General features: G+C 41.3%; 1 long non-coding RNA gene across 1 annotated transcript in view; it reads right to left on the reverse strand.

Moving 5' to 3' along the window:
• LOC117951554 overlaps positions 1–6,459 on the reverse strand; it is an 8,800-nt gene extending 2,341 nt beyond the window's left edge. The window contains exons 1-2 of the long non-coding RNA XR_004658204.1: positions 6,449–6,459; positions 1,932–1,937 (exon numbers count right to left, since the gene is read on the reverse strand). This is a non-coding gene — a long non-coding RNA (uncharacterized LOC117951554). The remainder of the gene's footprint in view (positions 1–1,931; positions 1,938–6,448) is intronic.
• Positions 6,460–13,748: the final 7,289 nt, after the last annotated feature.

Consider the following 13,748-nt stretch of genomic DNA (forward strand, 5'->3'; position numbering starts at 1 on the left):
CCCCCCCCCCCCCCCCCCCACCCCCCCGCCCACTAACACCACCACCATGCTACTTAAATGCACCATGCACACAGGTGATTGCAGTTATTGTGGCTGCTTGTACCTGCCCCTGATCAAGTTGTGCCAGGAGTGAAGTCACCTAACTTCATGCACTAACAAAAATGTTACTAACAAACCTAAAGGGAGAGATGTGTGTCTGTGGTGGCCTACACACTCCTATAAAAGTATCTCATTAGGCAAAAGCAGTGGGAATACATCTGGATTTAGATAATGGGCCTGCAGAATCTTTGAACTACCCAACAGTTTACAAAATAGTTCAAATTAGCTTCACCTCAACCAGCTACATGACAATTCTGCGAACATTTTAACTCATTTAGATCCACCGTTTGAGTGCACAAGATAATTGTAACTTGTGCACACAGTCCTGGAATAAATAACTTTTTGGGAATTAGGGGACTCAGTAATTTAACACTAAAAGGGTTCATTTGGAATAATGATTACTTGTAAATCTTCAAGTATATTTTGCTGATAAAACTGACTTAAGTAGAATTTTTACTTGGAATACAGTACTTTTTCATTGTGATATTGACACTTTTACCTAAAGGGGATATGAAAAACCCACAAACTGTGAAATAAGACAACCCAGTCAGTTTTTTGTGGGCTGCCTAGATTAGAAAACATGGTGTTCAATAAGCCATTCAGATTGTCATATGCATGATCATAAGAATACATACTGCCACCCGTCCGAGTATCTCCACAACAGGCTTGAGAAAAACCTTTGCAATGGTGCCGTATATGTTTCTTATTCTCGCATTGCCAGACCTTCCACCATAGTGCTGTGAAGGAGGGTCTGGCTAGTCCACACAGCAACCCAGGATGGTAGAAATACAAGCTCTGGTTTAATGGCATTTCTTTAAACCAATCACAATCCTCATGGGCGGTGCTAAGTACCAAGTGGAGCCATGGTGCTGCTGCAAAATAGCCTCGGAAAGGAACTTGTTTTGGCAGAACATGTATGTTCAAAAGGTTATGCAGGTACAGATGGTACAACAGATTGAATTGAACATAATATTTAATGTAAGTAACTGGCAAACAATGCTTACTACTTTTCAAAGAGCACACATTTATAACAAATGAACACATATTGCCTATTTATGCCGTTTGTATGCTGTTACTGTCATTCTCTACAGAATGTTGTTCTTTGTTGTCGCTGTCAGTCTGTTCCTTTGTCTGTGTTTCTCTCCGTTAACACTGTACATATTGTCTGTCTGATCCCCCATCTTTTCATATGTTTTTAACTCTCTAACTCTGCAATTAAAATATGGTTTTACATCTGCCTGTTGCAATGCAATTATTCCTTGGTCAGAATTGGCCTTCAAGGAACACATAAAGCGGGGGGGGCTGATCTCCCCCCCAAAGAAATGTTGAAGGTAAAAGACTTCATTTCCTACATTCTGATGAGGATTTTATGCACCAATTTATGGTAAAAACGTCTATATTTATGGCAAGAAAATCACACAAATCAAGTGACAACTTCAAATACAAAATATAATGGAATGTTATTATAGTCAGTAGTCCAGTAAGGGGGCTTTCACATCTTGGGACATGGGCCAGATACAACAACACTTGACCCAAAGGAACAGTTGTTTAAGTAGCATGAACAGGCTTATGTTAACTTTCCCCTCCCCCAAGGAGCACGTTTTGCTCCCAAGTTGAAAAATGTAGGATTGATGTAAATAGGCTACCGTTTTTACTGCTAAATTTTACAACAACACAATCATGTTATGGATACAATACATTGTAAAGTTTTCTACATTATATTGATCAAAAATGATTAGAGTGTACAGTGTCTACAGTGTAATGGACCACGATGGTTCATGCATACATGTGAACCGCAGATTAATTGCAGTGTAAACTACCCAGAGTAAAACTGCACACTACGTGAATGGGGCACAGCAGAAAGACGAAGAAAAACGGCGCCGCTTGTTCAGGGTTTTCATGTGTACTTATAGGCCTACACTTCACATCAGGCGTTAAAACCAACTGTACCAAAACACCAAATTAGACTACTATTTAGTGCAACAACAAGACATTATATCATAACCCGTAATGAGACTGTCTCAACTTAATACTGATGCCGTCAGACGGCCGCGGGGACCGACAACAGTTGGAGCTCTGGCAAAGCTCTGTGCCCGTCAGCAGCTGTTTCTCGCTGCACAGCCCGTTCCCTAGGGTAACCTCTGATTGGGTCAGTCGGCCCATCTTAGGACCAGGCCGGCCATAGCCAAATGGCCAAATGCTTAGTATTTATTATTATTATTATTATTATAATTATAACCATAATGAAATCATGCAAGCGATAAAAGCCCATCCTATGCCCATAGCCCATCCTGTCAGCCTGTAAAGACAATTTATTTGTGTATTCAAAATAACAAATTGGCCCACATTTTTAAATAAATGGTCCGGCCCCTCTAGCATTTGCCAGAATAGCCAGTTGGTCACTCCGCCCCTGGTCGTGCAACAGAAACCTTAGATTGGACATATTCTAGCTAGCTGTCTGGATTTAACCGTCAAAGATCTGAGGAGCAGTTAACCATAGTCTTCAGAAATCGACCAGAGTTTAAAATTACAACACCAAGCCACAACAAGACCTTCATATCCTGGTATTGCACGGCTCAAGTAATGCTCATAAAGTTCTTTATCAGATTCATTTTGACAATCTGAACAATCCACAGAGGAGAACAGGGAGCTTCCACATTCATGTCAGGCATGTGCATAGGAAAATAAACATTACTTACACTTGATGAATTATGGGTAAAATCTGAGTCCATGCTAAATCTAAGATAGTAATAGCTAGATGATTGGAGTGCTCCTCTGTAAATCTTCTTTCTTATCTTTTTTATCCTTGTTGTTTTGATATGGTGATAAGGACTGCTAGTAGCTCAGCAGCAGAAAAAAGGAAGCAATATAACCGGATGTAGAAGTCTGCACGGTACAGGACATACTGTTCAGATTGCATGAATGAGAACCTTTAGTGTGACAAATTAATGTCCTCGTCTGACAACCATTTCAAGTAACATGGAAGCATGATTTATTTAAGATCCATGAGTACATTCCAGGTTTTACCAGTGTACAGTAAAAAAAACGAAAGATTGCTGAATGTCTTAATGTGCACAGACCAAAGTCCTTTATTCTTTCTCTCTCTCTCTAACATAAACAAACACACACACAGAAACACACACATGCACACACACACACAAACAAACAAACAAACGCAGTAATTTTTTGGCATCCAAATAATGCATTTATGCAAATAACATGTATTAATCACAGTTGTTCCAATACATAGATCAACAGTTTAAATTAACACTGTTGAAAAATATCAACAGTGTACTGAAGCCTACCATCCACCATTAGTCATAGATAATTGCAGCCTGCTATCAAATTAGAGGGGATGCAAATGCTTCCACCGTGCCAAGAAAGTCTCAAATATGGATGCTTTTAGTTTATGGAGATAGAACACTGTCTCGTGAAAAGTGTGTAATTGGTTGAATTATGGCAACAGAAAGCTCTGTCCAATTTCGTTAGATGTGCCTTAGACATGTGAAAAATATCTGGCCCAAGAATTTATATTAAAAATTGATCTTTGACTGCATGTAGCCAAAGATGCCTTTGTACATTACCCAAGGTGTTTTTCAGCTAAATGAAACTATGTTCTGGAACAATGACTGTGCGCTCCAAGGATTTCTACCTCTTCACTGCAGACCCCCAGCGACCCGCGGCACTCCACATATCTTATTCCCAGTGTCGGTCATCACATCCAGATTCACTTGTACGTTGGCAAATCTATTCACCTCAGGGAGTGTTGCCTTAGGGAAAATTGCCTCAGGGGGAAGTGCACACAGTTGTTATTCCTGTCGGTCTCTATTATGCAAGTTATATATATGTATACCTTGTTTGCAGCACTGTCAGAAAATGCAGCTGCTGCATTGTCTCCCCTATGAACATATTTGTGAAAAGGGGACGAACAACATTTGTGTTAATTAAATCCGGCAATGCGTTGTGATGATGTGCGTGCGTGTTTGAGTAATCAGATGCCAACTTTTCAGATTTCACTTCAATGGTTGAAGTGAAATGAGCCTTTTGTGTTGTTTGCCTTAGAGCAATTAAGTGTCAATTTTTTCCCCCTCTATTCTAGAAGGAGACGCGAGTAGATGTATAGTAGAAGATGAATTGTTTCAGACTGGAGAGAAACTCTCAAAAGGCTTCGGTGACGAATGATTCCACAGGTCATGAGACTGTCGCAGCACTGTTGTGACATTTCATTATTGAAATTTTCATAGCGTCTGCAGCACATCTTTGTTGCCGGACTAAAGAAGCAGAACTGTCAGATGTACTGTGTATTTCCTCTGGACGCAAGGATCGCATGCTCAGGGCATGCCTCACTCACATATTGTCCGGGCTTTGAAGGTGAGCTGTCATGCATGTTTGATCACAGGCAAAAACAGACACTCAGATGTCACACACTGTTGGCGCAATGCATTTTCTTGAGCAGAGAATTACATTTCCGCCTTATGAAAATGTTGGCCATTTGCCATTTCATATTTGCTAATGCCCAAACACACCTCCAAAAAACAAGCCGAGAATAGAAGGACTCCTCCTAAACATCTGTTCCCTACGTGTCTCCGAGGCTCCCCATGAGATCTTAAAGACTAGATCCCTTCCTTGTTTCCACCAATCTTCCCATCTATTTACTTTAAGGGTGCACTGAAGGAGCAGGTTGTCCTGGTAACAAGTGTGGGGAAACTCTGAAAAGTACAAATACTTTAATACTGTATACGACTATGCCAACTAACGTAAGTCACAGACGGGGTCGGATCCATCCGGAAGTGAATAATCACGCCGTTGTGATCGTAAAGTCTGCTCCCAAACTGCAATAAATTAATGAGCTATTTGCTGTTTGGAAATCCAACAAACAGATATGGTGAACAGGATCTGTTGAGATTAGCTTCTTGAAATAGAAACATAGCCGTCTAAAGCTCCACACCAGGACATAAAGGCACCACGTCAACACATTTACATAATACAGATGATGGGGGAAAAAAAATACACATACACACTGGTACAGTACACCCTCTGCTGCAAAGCTCTCCACTTCGACAAGCCATTTCCTGTAACATCATATTTGATTTATTTATATGACGTCTATATTTATTCATTTTCTCCATGGCAACAAAACATGTAACCAGAGCCTGCAGATACAGCAACTTCTGTACATTATAGGATAACCATACACTTTTGGGGTTGACTAACTCTAGCAGACACACTTTACATGGTTATAATTTTAACATCTTATAATCAGGCTATCCGGCAGTTATACAGCAGCCGTATCCAGAAAAACACAATAAATAATAATTGAATATTCAGACAATCTGCCCATAGCTTATTACTTTTCTGGTTTCTGTGATTTCTGCTTAATGAAATGTCAGACTCCTATACATCTATTTAAAATTGAAAAAGAACATGAGCATCAGCCAAAGAAGGTGTGCTCTATGGATTATTAATTTCCTCCTCCACATTGTGGGCTTGGAATTAGGTTTTGAGATACTGAGTATCAAACATTTGACTTCCCAGCTGACAAAACCATTGTGTAGCAAAACCTATATCTACTATAGGGTTAAAGTCATGGTGCAGGGGATGTGGAAATTATTTAATCAAAAAGTTCCAGGACAATTGATAAAAAAGAGATTTTTTTGGAAGAGCATTATTTAAATTACTCAACTATTAAGACTATGGATTTGTCCCTTACTACCGTTTGTGTTTAATTCCTTTTCTGCAACAAATGCTCTCTGCCAATTTTTTTAGGAACTGTTTGATTTGACCTAAAAATGCAAACAGATGCCTTTGAGTAGGATGCTTCTGCCAGCAAGTGGTAAATACTAAGCATATGGACACTAGTAGAGAAGTGCTACTACGGGAGTGATTCAAAATGTATATATGGAAATTTTGATAGCGTATTTTGAAAAAGGCAGAGACGGCAAAAGTATTCACTTCCCGTACTCAAGTAGAAATACAGATGGATGTGTTAAAAAATACTCTGGTAAAAGCAGAAGTACTGATTTAACTTTTTTTACTCAAGTAAAAGTAACAAAGAACAGGCTTGGAAATGTACTTAAAGTATAAAAGTAACCTTGCGTATGACAACCAGTTTTTATGCAAAGCTACCTGGACCACACAGATGTTACTAGAGTACACGCTGAGAAACTTCAGTGTTCATGGAAAATATTATCATAGGTACACTTAAACTGTGACAGACGGAATCTAAAACAAAAATCCAGAAAATCATATTGTATGATTTTTTAATAATTAATTTGGTACAGAAACCTTTGTTTGCAATCATACGTTATAGAAATCATAACTTTCCTGTAGATCTTGACCAGCTTTGCACACACTGCAGCAGGGATTTTGGCCCACTCCTCCATTTATGGCGTTTTTCCACTGCTAGTAACAGCTCAATTCAACTCGCCTTGACTCACCTCTAACCGAGAAGTAGAGCTGAAGGAAGCAGCAAAACTCACCGCTGAAAAAAAACAGGAGTTTGGGAACTCCTACGGTGTTCAGACGTCGACATAACTGTTGTTCGCCGACACAAAAGGCTAAGTTAAGTTTCCTGGTAACGTTAGCTAACATTTGCATGTGTAAGGGGCCCCGGTCGGTATTTACTATATGCTATATAAAGTACATACACTTTAGCAACCATGATTACACACCAAAATATGTTTGCTGTGTACTGTTTGCGTTTCAGAGCATTAACGCTTTGCAAAATCACCGCCGCAGACCGTCTGGTGGGCGATGTCCGACTGGTGAAATCTCTGGCTCTGACCTGCTCGTATAATCTTTATGAGAGTCTGGCTTATGACAACGACTGGGATGCATCTGGGACAGCAGAGCCGGTGGTGACACTGTCACAGGGTGCAGAGGAAGAAGACCGGGATGTACGGGACGGTTTGATGCGCTACTGAAAGCAAAATAAAAACTTTTCTTTGAAATATTGTCTTGTTTTTTTAAAGTAACAGTGTGCAATATTGGAAACGACATAAAGCCCCTAATATTGAACAGCTGAAAAGTGAGAATAGTGCAGAGAGTAGATAATCTTTCGGGCTCTGGCTAGATTTTTTTTAAATGTCCCGTTTGTTCTGGACACACACTCCAATTCAATTCAATTCAATTGTATTTATAGTATCAATTCATAACAAGAGTTATCTCAAGACACTATACAGATAGACCACACTCCAGAATTTACAAGGACCCAACAGTTCTAGTAGTTTCCTCCAGAGCAAGCAACAGTGCGACAGTGGCGAGGAAAAACTTCCTTTTAGGCAGAAACCTCGGTCAGACCCAGGCTCTTGGTAGGTGGTGTCTGACGGGCCGGTTGGGGTTAGAATTTTGTAGTAGTTCATGGCATAGCAGGACGCTGTGCGGCATTACAAGGCACAGCAGGACGTAGCAGGACGTCCTGCTGTGTAGCAGGCACTGCAGTGTAGCAGTTGAACATGGCATCACAGAACATGGAGCGGGACCAAGGCGACAGCTGCTACCCTGATTTTGGAGTCTCTCTGATCCAAGGGAACTCCACACTCTTGTTTGCTAAAAACGCAGTGATCCGACCAACCAGTAGTCTCCAGGTTTCCACGTCACCTTTTGGGATCGCCTCAGCTCGCTTGGAACCTCAACTGAGGTAGTACTAAAAAAAGTACCTGGTAGCAGGTCGCAGGGACTTTTTTTTCGCAATGGAAAACCAAAAAAGGGCTAGTAGAGTCGAGGCGAGTCGAGTAGATACCACGCAATGGAAAACCGCCATTAGACCTTCTCCAGATCCTTCAGGTTTTGGTGTTCCCCATCGTCAATGCTCTTACTGAGGGAAGGAGGTTGTTGGCCAATCACAGGATCCATGGCCCCATCCATTGTCCTCTCAATGCCTTGCAGTCCACCTGTCCCCTTTGCAGAAAAGCATCCCCAATGAATGATGTTTCCACCTCCATGCTTCATGGTTGGGATGGTGTTCTTGGGGTTGTACTCATCCTTCTTCTTCCTCCAAACATGGCGAGTGGAGTGTAGACCAAAAAACTCTATTTCTGTCTTATCAGACCACATGACCTTCTCCCATTCCTCCTTTGGATCATCCAGATGGTCATTGGCAAACTTCAGACAAGCGCTGGCTTGAGCAGGGGGACCTTGCTGTGGTCCCAGCTCTCTCCTTCACTGCTGTGCAGTTTTGGGCTGATCCATCAACTTACTCATGATCATTGATGCCCCACGAGGTGAGATCTTGCATGGAGCCCCAGATTGAGGGAACTTGCCCGTCATCTTAAACTTCTTCCATGTTCCAATGATAGCACCAGCAGTTGGTGCCTTCTCACCAAGTTGCTTGCCTATTGTCCCGTAGCCCATCCCAGCCTTGTGTAGGTCTACAATATTTCCATACTTTTAGAGTTACACAGCACATTGGCCAGGAGTCATTCTCGATGCCTACTATCTCAAACATCTCTCTCAGATAAGGCCAAGGATGGTCGGGAACGTCTTGCTGCTTGTCTGCCAAATCTCTGGGATCTCTGTTTTCTTCATTTTCAATCACGTTGCCATCCATACTACTATGGGCTAACGTCACCAAGCCGCAATAATTTGCCGCAAATGAATGCGGCTGAATCTGTCCAGTCATCTTGTAGTGGTGCGTCAAGTGCAATGCACAGTATATATCCTTCCAAATACATTGAATATGGTATTGATGAAACAAAAAATGCTAACGGTAACTCCAGTGAAATGATTTGAAACTTGTTAGTGAGGACTAGATTAGGACTGGATTTAAAGCTGATTCTGGTTCAACTTCGCCCCAGGTGTTAAAACACAGAGATGCACACACAGAATCCCAACTGATTATCCTTCAACTGGACAGCTAGTCTCTTTTTCTTTTCACCGACTTTTTTTCTGTGTGGCTCGCGCCCGCTAGCAATCTGGGACATCAAAACCTCTTGTACAAAAATAAAAGTAACGAGACAATTTTTTAAAATGTAAGGAATAGAAAGTACCAATATGTGTTAAAATGTAAGGAGTAAAAATAAAAAAGTTGTCACAAAAAGTACTAAAGTAAAACTATCAGAAAAATCTACTTGAGTACAGTAACAAGTATGAAATCTCTGAAATTAGGTCCCTTTTGGACTTTGTTTTAGCTGCTGCAAATCCAAACTAACAACAAACTGAGAGCTACCGGGAGTGTTAAGTAGTCCTAACGAAGTTTTTCCTTCTGTAATACACTGGAAGACAATCCAGGTAGTAATACCTTGACTGTGACTGTGTGTATTTTAGCAGCCTTGCCAGTGGCTAACATGCAGTTGCTGAACCATTCAGAAATGTAAATAGTGGCACTATTCTAGGTGGAGGGAGTATGAAGACAAGGATAATTTGCTCAACTGCATTTCTAGGCAGCATTTTTCTGAATATAGTGATGTTTATTGGCTACAAAAACAGCAGGATTGCACAAGGCTTTCAATGCGCTGATTGAAATTCAGGTATGGAACAAAATGGCTTGCTGATTTCGGACTGAAGGATTTACATTTGCTGTCAAAAGCCCGAGACGGAAGGTAATGCGGGCCAACTAGGACAAAGGTTGGTACTGAACTCTGAAGTATAAGATTCTTAACATAAAGCTTTCTTTGCTACAATGAAAAATAAAACACAGACCTACAGAATGTAATTTCAGGCTCACAAAGCCTTTTCTTTGTAGCATGAAATCAGAAAACCCCTTTTCAGACACTGTAATGCCACTCAGCGTTTTGCATGTCTTAAACTAGATTTAACAGCATATTTCTTCTAGTGGTGCATTGTTTCTTCAGCCAACTCAGGTGAACACTGGAGTGTAATGTAATGTTGCCTGACGGACAGCAGTAATGGATAATAAATCCCAGGTTCAGGTGTTGTTTGATCATAAATCACACTCAGACTGTTGACCAAAGTCAAATCCATCAGGCGGCAGTGCAACAGGGAGCACTGGGCTGAAGATGTGTGAATAAAGCCCATTCTGTTTAATGGACTGTCTCAGTATACAACAGAATATTAGACAAACATAACTTCCAAAGGTATTTTGTCTTTATTGGGAAAAACATCATGATGATCATGCTAAAATAGGTCAAAAACCCTGCAAGTAAACATGGGAAGGATATTGAATACTTTGATGGAAAGACTTTCACTATATAAAAATATATCCCTCTGCTGTAATTTAAATCTTTCTCATATATTTTTCATAGCCATCAGATTCCTGAGCCGGGTGGGGGTCCAGTTAATCAGAATCTATCATCTTCTCTGTGGCAGAATCCCAAGCAGTGAGAAGCAGTTGAAAGGTTCGCTAATATGATGTTTTGCTACTTGTTTCTTTTACTGCAAGGTCATCATAAAGATAAAAATAATCCCCTGTGACAAATTTGTTTTCCAAAGGTTTCACTCTCCTTCTCTATCATCTCTGAAAAATACTGCCCGATAGTGCTGACTCCAATAGAATGCTTTGATCGGGCCTGATGTATTACCCTGTCTTTCCTGTAATTCAAATGCCTCCACCACTTGTTTTGGGGAAGAACTTGAGAGTGTAAAATGCTCCTTTGGGAATCCTACTACGGGGCTTCTTTATTCCCGGACACATGTTGAGGCATGTCAAAATCCTAATCTGATGAAAACACTTGCCAATAAATTGTGCAAATTTCCTCAGCACACTGATTGGAGGGACCATTTATCAATGCAGCTTCATGTTGCAGGCAGCGAGTTGCTTGTCCTGTCCAGGGTTCAAAATGAGATGAGAATCCTGCAGTTTGATGCTTCAAGTACTGTTGATCAATTTGTCCAGAATGGGATTGCAGTCCACATGTAAGATATGGGACAGCAGAAATGATCCGAGATATAATGACTTGCTGAACTATGGGCTTTGTGTTCAAGCCCTAATGGCGCTTCTGAACAATCCTTACATCTCCTTTGCTTAGTCTCCCAGTCTCCATACATGTGAACAGCACAAACTACAGTATATAAAGCAGACCTTTGTTGCTTATCATTAATTACACAGGACTTGTTCCCTGGCATTTGCTTCAAAGATAAGCTGCATGATTTATACCAGAACCAGTCACACAATGGCCAATTATGCTGTATATCTCTTAGAAACACTGCCATATGTAATGAGCAACAGTTGAGATAATAGGCTAAACCTGATTTATACATTATGTGAGCATTACCAAGCTATCAGCATACCTAACATGGATAATATATTCAGAAAACACTAGAGAGCAATTCTGTCTGTATGTGCATCGTTTGTCGCTGTTAATTGGCTTAGTTTAATAACATGTGTATACTTGTATACAAATAGGACATTTTGGTGACCAATTGTAAATGATGAAAATAAAATGCTAAATAAACAGCAGGATTGATACAAGCTAATGGCGACACTCCCTTCATCTGTCTTGTGTTAGTCCTCCAAAATAAATTAGGGCCCCCTTTATTTACTTAATGAAAAAGAGGATGGACCTTAAAAGTTGCTCTAAAGACAAGCCAGGGACACAAGCCTCTGCTTTTTGTTGATCGATACAATTCCGAAGCCACTTATGGCTGGCTGTCCAAGGTTGGCAAAGAATAAACCATGGCATTGCAGTTTTATTGAAACTAAAATGACAAACCTGAAAGTTGAAAAAGCCTGCAAGCACTTAGTTTAATGTTCCTTTAATTTACCTAAGTCTATTACACAATATGTATGAATGTGATCAGATTCAGCCATTCCAAGCAAAAAGGTCCATGTTAATACATGAGACAATGCTTGCTTTATAATTATACTATGAAGTTAATATTGTTTTTGAACGATAGCTTGAAATGTGGCTGACTCATACGTCATCTTTTCTGCTTATAGAGAATGTCATGTCCTGTGCGAGATTCACCAAATACTCAGAAATTGTCAAATACTGGGTTGTCTGTGTGTTTTTTTATCCAAATGCCTTGAATTGAGAATGTTTTAATAAAAAAAAAAAAGAAGAGAATAACGACCTACGTCACTGGATCACATCATGACTAGGGGAAGTGGAGGACCCAAAGGCAGAGAGCAGGCAGGAGAAAGTTTGACCCTGACGATTTATTAAGCAAAAAAAAACAGTTCACACCAACAAAAGGAAACCTGAATCCAGGAGGCAACCCATTACTTCCATAATTGGATAAAACAAGAAAACGGATAAACAAAAAACAAAAGTAATCCAACAAACAGGAACTGGAGACAAAAAATTCCAAGGACGAGAAGACAGCACAGAACAGGACTGAGAACTAACACTCTGGAACAATACAAGGATCTGACACAAGACCAGGGACACACAGAGGCTAAATATAGAGGTAACGAGCAGGGACAGGTGATACGGCAGGTGAAACACATCAGGGCGGAGCAGACCAATCACACAGGCGGGACAACAAGAAACAGGAAGTAAAACCAGACAAGACTAGACAGAATAACAGACTAACAAAATAAAACAGGAAAGGACGTGTATCATCTACTTTTTCCTTTTCTCCATTCTCATTAACATAATTATTCACTGGGCAACAAGGCAACAGATATTTTTTGCTGTCAGTTGCCTATTAACCGCATTCTCCAAAGATCCTCTATACTAAAACCAATGGTATGAAACGGTACACACTTCCTGTCTCCTAAAGGGGTGTGGCCTCATTTGAAAGTGTAGTGAACGTTGTGTGGATGGATGAAAATTATATTTGTATAACATATTAATTATTTCTTTTGCTAACGTTAGATATCTACACATCTAAAAGACATATTTAGCATCAAGGACGTTTTATTTTATTTGGGCGTTCACGAACGTTAATTGATGTTAGCGTCTGTGTTGCCAGATCTTGCGAGAGTTTGGTCCTGAGAGAGAAACCGGTCTGGAACTAAATACATTTTTTATTCTATGTATAGAATACTGGTGTCTGGTGGTCCAAGTAAAGGCTTCAACAAAGAGGTTTTCCAACCTCTGCGGGTCGCAGCAGCTCCAGAAGGGGACCCCAAACTTCCCTTTCCCGAGCTACATCAACCAGCTCCGACTGGGGGATCCCGAGGCGTTCCCAGGCCAGGTTGGAGATTTAATCTCTCCACCTAGTCCTGGGTCTTCCCCGAGGCCTCCTCCCAGCTGGACGTGCCTGGAACACCTCCCTAGGGAGGCGCCCAGGAGGCATCCTTACCAGATGCCCGAACCACCTCAACTGGCTCCTTTCGACGCGAAGGAGCAGCGGCTCTACTCCGAACTCCTCTCGGATGACTGAGCTTCCCACCCTATCTCTAAGGGAGACACCAGCCACCCTCCTGAGGAAACCCATTTTGGCCGCTTGTACCCTGGATCTCGTTCTTTCGGTCATGACCCAGCCTTCATGACCATAGGTGAGGGTAGGAACGAAAATTGCCCGGTAGATCGAGAGCTTTGCCTTCTGGCTCAGCTCTCTTTTCGTCACAACGGTGCGATAAACAGAATGTAATACCGCACCCGCTGCTCCGATTCTCCGACCAACCTCACGCTCCATGGTCCCCTCACTCGCGAACAAGACCCCAAGGTACTTGAACTCCTTCACTTGGGGTAAGGACTCACTCCCTACCCGGAGAAAGTACTCCATCGGTTTCCTGCTGAGAACCATGGCCTCAGATTTAGAGGTGCTGATCCTAATCCCAGCCGCTTCACACTCGGCTGCGA

The sequence above is a fragment of the Etheostoma cragini genome, chromosome 10, assembly GCF_013103735.1.
Source record: "Etheostoma cragini isolate CJK2018 chromosome 10, CSU_Ecrag_1.0, whole genome shotgun sequence".
In the NCBI taxonomy this organism is placed as follows: Eukaryota; Metazoa; Chordata; class Actinopteri; order Perciformes; family Percidae; genus Etheostoma; species Etheostoma cragini.